This window comes from Bos grunniens, chromosome 15, assembly GCF_055505025.1.
Source record: "Bos grunniens cultivar Pamir isolate PY7600 chromosome 15, Bosgru_T2T1.0, whole genome shotgun sequence".
Lineage (NCBI taxonomy): Eukaryota > Metazoa > Chordata > Mammalia > Artiodactyla > Bovidae > Bos > Bos grunniens.
Genome location: NC_141179.1, coordinates 80,922,345 through 80,928,344, shown reverse-complemented (window position 1 = coordinate 80,928,344; position 6,000 = coordinate 80,922,345).

Here is a 6,000-nt window from a genome sequence, read left to right as displayed (position 1 = left end):
AAGACAAATGCTAACAAGTATGAAAGGAGAAATTAACAATAACACAATAATAGTGGGAGACTTTAACACCCCACTCACACCTATGGATAGATCAACTAAGCTGAACTTTCTTTATAGTTAAACTCTCACATCCATACATGACTACTGGAAAAACCATAGCTTTGACTAGATGGACCTTTGTTGGCAAAGTAATGTCTCTGCTTTTTAATATGCCATCTGCTGCTGCTGCTAAGTCGCTTCAGTCGTGTCCGACTCTGTGCAACCCCACAGTTGGCAGCCCACCAGGCTCCCCCATCCCTGGGATTCTCCAGGCAAGAACACTGGAGTGGGTTGCCATTTCCGTCTCCAGTGCATGAAAGTGAAAAGTAAAAGTGAAGTTGCTCAGTCGTGTCCGACTCCTAGCGACCCCATGGACTACAGCCTACCAGGCTCCTGTGTCCATAGGATTTTCCAGGCAAGAGTACTGGAGTGGGGTGCCATTGCCTTCTCTGAATATGCTATCTAGGTTGCTGAAAACTTTTCTCCCAAGGAGCAATCATCTTTTAATTTCATGGCTGCAGTCACTATCAGCAGTGATTTTGGAGACCTCAAAAAGAACATCTATGATTGTTTCTATTGTTTCCCCATCTGTTTGCCCTGAAGTGATGGGACTAAATGCCAAGATCTTAGTTTTTTGAATGTTGAATTTCAAGCCAACTTTTTCACTCTCCTCTTTCACTTTCACTGAGAGGCTCTTTAGTTCTTCACTTTCTGCCATAAGGGTGGTGTCATTTGCATTTCTGAGGTTATTGATATTTCTCCCCGCAGTCTTGATTCCAGCTTGTGCTTCATCCAGCCCAGCATTTCTCTTGATTTACTCTCCATATAAATTAAATAAACAGTGTGAGAATTTATGGCCTTGACAGATCCTTTCATGATTTGGAACCAGTCTGTTGTTACATGTCCAGTTCTAACTGTTGCTTCCTGACATGCATACCAGTTTCTCAGGAGGCAGGTCAGGTGGTCTGGTATTCCCATCTCTTTAAGAATTTCCCACAGTTTATTGTGATCCACAAAGTCAACAGCTTTGGCATAGTCAACAAAGCTAAAGTAGATGTTTTTCTGGAATTCTACGCTTTTCTGATGATCCAAGAGATGTTGGCAATTTGATCTCTGGTTCCCCTACCTTTTCTAAATCCAGCTTGAACATATGGAAGTTCACAGTTCAAGTATTGTTGAAGCCTGGCTTGGAGAATTTTGAGCATTACTTTATTAGCATATGAGATGACTGCAATTGTGCTGTAGTTTGAGCATTCTTTGACATTGCCTTTCTTTGAGGTTGGAATGAAAACTGACATTTTCAAGTCCTGTGGCCACTGCTGAGTCTTCCAAATTTGCTTGCATATTGAGTGTAGCACTTTCACAGCATCATCTTTTAGGATTTGAAATAGCTCAACTAGAATTCCATCACCTCCACTAGCTTTGTTTGTAGTGATGCTTCCTAAGGCTCACTTAACTTCACATTCCAGGATGTCTGGCTCTAGGTAAGTGATCACACCATCATGATTATCTGAGTCATGAAGATCTTTTTTTTTTTGTACAGTTCTTCTGTGTATTCTTGCCACCCCTTCTTAATATCTTCTGTTTCTGTTAGGTCCATACTTTTTCAGTCCTCTATTGTGCCCATCTTTGCATGAAATGTTCCCTTGGTATCTTGAATTTTCTTGAAGAGATCTCTGCTGCTGCTGCTGCTGCTGCTAAGTTGCTTCAGTCATGTCCGACTCTGTGCAACCCCACAGTTGGCAGCCCACCAGGCTCCCCCATCCCTGGGATTCTCCAGGCAAGAACACTGGAGTGAGTTGCCATTTCCTTCTCCAATGCAGGAAAGTGAAAAGTGAAAGTGAAGTTTCTCAGTCCTGTCTGACTCCTAGCGACCCCATGGACTCCAGCCTACCAGGCTTCTCCGTCCATGAAATTTTCCAGGCAAGAATACTGGAGCAGGTTGCCATTGCCTTCTCCATGAACAGATCTCTAGTCTTCCTCATTCTATTGTTTTCCTCTATTTCTTTGCATCGATCACTGAAGAAAGCTTTCTTATCTCTCCTTACTATTCTTTGGAACTCTGCATTCAAATGGGTGTATCTTTCTTTTTCTCCTTTGCGTTTCACTTCTCTTTTCACAGGGACTTCCCTGGTGGCTCAGATGGTAAAAGTATCTGCCTGCAATGTGGGAGACCTGGGTTTGATCCCTGGGTTGGGAAGATGCCCTGGAGAAGGAAATGGCAGCCTACTCCAGTATTGTTGCTTGGAAAATCCCATGGACAGAGGAGCCTGGCGAGCTGCAGTCCATGGGGTCACAAAGGATCGGACACGACTGAGCAACTTCATTTTCACTTTCTCTTTTCACAGCTATTTGTAAGGCCTCCTCAGACAACCATCTCGCCTTTTTGCATTTCTTTTTCTTGAGGATGTTCTTGATCCCTGCCTCCTATACAATGTCATGAACTTCTATCCACAGTTCTTCAGGCACTCTGTCTATCAGACATAATCCCTTAAACCTATTTCTCACTTTCACTGTATAATCATAAGGGATTTGATTTAGGTCATACCTGAATGGTCTAGTGGTTTTCTCTACTTTCTTCAACTTAAGTCTGGATTTGGCAATAATGAATTCATGATCTGAGCCAGAGTCAGCTTCTGGTCTTGTTTTTGCTGACTGTATAGAACTTCTCCATCTTTGGCTGCAAAGAATATAATGAGTCTGATTTTGGTATAGAGTATCTGGTGATGTCCATGTGTATAGTCTCCTCTTTTGTTGTTTGAAGAGGGTGTTTGTTATGACCAGTGCATCCTCTTGAGGGATGCCTAGTATGCATCTCTAATGACAAGATGGATGTCCTGGGGCAACGCTTATGTGAATAGATATTATCTGTTTTCTGTAATACCTTGAAAGATTCTTCATTTCTTAGAGTAAGAATTTTTTACTCTAAGTGTTCAAATGCTTTGAAGTTTGAGTCCAATCCTATTTTTCTTGTTTTTGAAATTTTCATATATACAGCATGTACTGATTTTGTCTTTCAAAGATGTTGTCCAAATTTTAGCACTCCACTGCTGCATAGATACCATCAGTCCACCTTATTTTTACTTACCTATACCTTAATCATACTGTTCATGGGGTTCTCAAGGCAAGAATACTGAAGTGGTTTGCCATTCCTTCTCCAGTGGACCACATTCTGTCAGATCTCTCCACCATGACCAGTCTGTCTTGGTGGCCCCACGGGCATGGCTTAGTTTCATTGAGTTAGACAAGGCTGTGGTCTGTGTGATCAGATTGGCTAGTTTTCTGTGATTATGGTCTCAGTGTGTCTGCCCTCTGATGCCCTCTTGCAACACCTACCGTCTTACTTGGATTTCTCTTACCTTGGATGTGAGGCATCCCTTCATGGCTGCTCCAGCAAAGCACAGCCACTGCTCCTTACCTTGGATGAGTCACCCATCGTGACTTTGAATGTGGAGTAGCTCCTCTTGGTCCTCCTGCGCCCGTACAGCCGCCACTCCTTGGACGTGAGGTTGCTCTTCTCGTCCACCATCCCTATCCTCGGATGTGGAGTAGCTCCTCTTGGCCACTGCCCCAGATAATCACGATGGTGAGAAACCTATATGCAGGTCAGGAAGCAACAGCTAGAACTGGACATGGAACAACAAACTGGTTCCAAATAGGAAAAGGAGTACGTCAAGGCTCTATATTGTCACCCTGCTTATTTAACTTATATGCAGAGTACATCATGAGAAACGCTGGACTGGAAGAAACACAAGCTGGAATCAAGTTTGCTGGGAGAAATATCAATAACCTCAGATATGCAGATGATACCACCCTTATGGCAGAAAGTGAAGAGGAACTAAAAAGCATCTTGATGAAAGTGAAAGAGGAGAGTGAAAAAGTTGGCTTAAAGTTCAACATTCAGAAAACTACGATCATGGCATCTGGTCCCATCACTTCATGGGAAATAGATGGGGAAACAGTGGAAACAGTGTCAGACTTTATTTTTTTGGGGGCTCCAAAATCACTGCTGATGGTGATTGCAGCCACGAAATTCAAAGATGCTTACTCCTTGGAAAGAAAGTGAACAACCTAGACGGCATATTAAAAAGCAGAGACATTACTTTGTCAGCAAAGGTCCATCTAGTCAAGGCTATGGTTTTTCCAGTGGTCATGTATGAATGTGAGAGTTGGACTGTGAAGAAAGCTGAGCACCAAAGAATTGATGCTTTTGAATTGTGGTGTTGGAGAAGACTCTTGAGAGTCCCTTGGACTGCAAGGAGGTCCAACTGGTCCATCCTACAGGACACCAGTCCTGGGTGTTCATTGAAAGGACTGATGCTAAAGCTGAAACTCCAGTACTTTGGCCACCTCATGTGAAGAGTTGACTCATTGGAAAAGACCCTGATGCTGGGAGAGATTGTGAGTAGGAGCAGAAGGGGACGACAGAGGATGAGATGGCTGGATGGCATCAGCGAGTCGATGGACATGAGTCTGAGTGAACTCTGGGAGTTGGTGATGGACAGGGAGGCCTGGCGTGCTGCGATTCACGGGGTCGCAAAGAGTCAGAGACGACTGAGTGCCTGAAATGAACTGAACTGAATACCTTAATCACCTTTTGAGATTGCTTATGTCCAAGAGACTATTTCCAAAACTTTTGTTGCAATGATCCCACCCTTTTAGTTTGCTCACAAACCAATTTTGGGGTCCTTAGTGCTGCTGTGGACTCAGACTCCCCTTCTGATTATAATCTCTCTGAAGCAAGACTTTATCTTACACCCTCAAACTGCACAATGTCAAGGGCTGGTGATAATTATGTGGTAGTTGAAGGTTCAGAGTTGGAATTTCAAAGAGGCAGGTGGTCCCAAATGCAGGTGTAGTTTTACTTTGTGCAAGTACATTTGATTCAAAGTCCCCAAACTATTTTCTCATAAAATAACTTTAATTTCTTCCCTGTAGGCCTGATCTCCTGAGCTTCCATTTCCTTGTGGGAGTTATTGCTAATTTACACGACAGCTCTTTAGAAAATCCTCTGGTGAGGGTTTTGCAGAATTGAGTCAATGAATTCACTAAAGTACCGTTAAGAAGGTCCAAGTTTCAAGATGGTATCAGAATATTATCTATCCTCCTAGTCAACATGAAGAAGCTGAGAGAAAAATGGCATGTCTACATTTGTAGAGTAATTCATTTTCATATGAGGGAATGTTAATTTCATAATTAATTTTGCCATAACTAGTTTTGGTCATGTCTGTTTTTAATTTATTTTTAATTGAAAGATAATTGCTTTACAATGTTCTGTTGGTTTCGGTCATACATCAACACGAATCAGCCACAGGTATACATATGTCCCTTCCCTTTTGAACCTTCCTCCTACCACCCACCCCATCCCACCCCTCTAGGGTGTCACAGTAGGGCATTTTTTTCGTTTCCTTTTTAGGAAATTTCCCAAAGTGCCATCAGGAAGCCAGACGTGGAAGATGAGTTTAGAAGCTTAGGAAAGCATTATCTTTAAGCTTATTATGAGGGATAATTTGGTAGAAATAGAACGTTTCGTCTTTGTCTTTTGGTTTAAATGACCTAACTTGAATGTACATTTTGTTTGAATTTTGTATTTGGCATACAGATGGTGAATGCACTTTAAGACATATGGGCTCATAGAATGTTAGAATGATGAGACCTTGGTTGGTTTCTCTGGGTCTTAATTTCTTCACATTACATATACTGGAATATTATATGTAGAAAACAAACCTCTGGATCAGCTAACTTACATCTTATGCTACTCATATCCAAAGATCATGAGTTTTCTGAACTGGAAAATTTTATCTGGGCAAGGATGGGAAAAATAAAGTCATACGCATTTTGACTGTCAAAAACTGTTGTTTTCACATAGTAATTTGAGTTGGTTGAGATCACAGAGGAGAATATTCTAGTTACATCTTCATAGATTTTTTTTATCACCTTAATTTATTTTGACACTTAAAA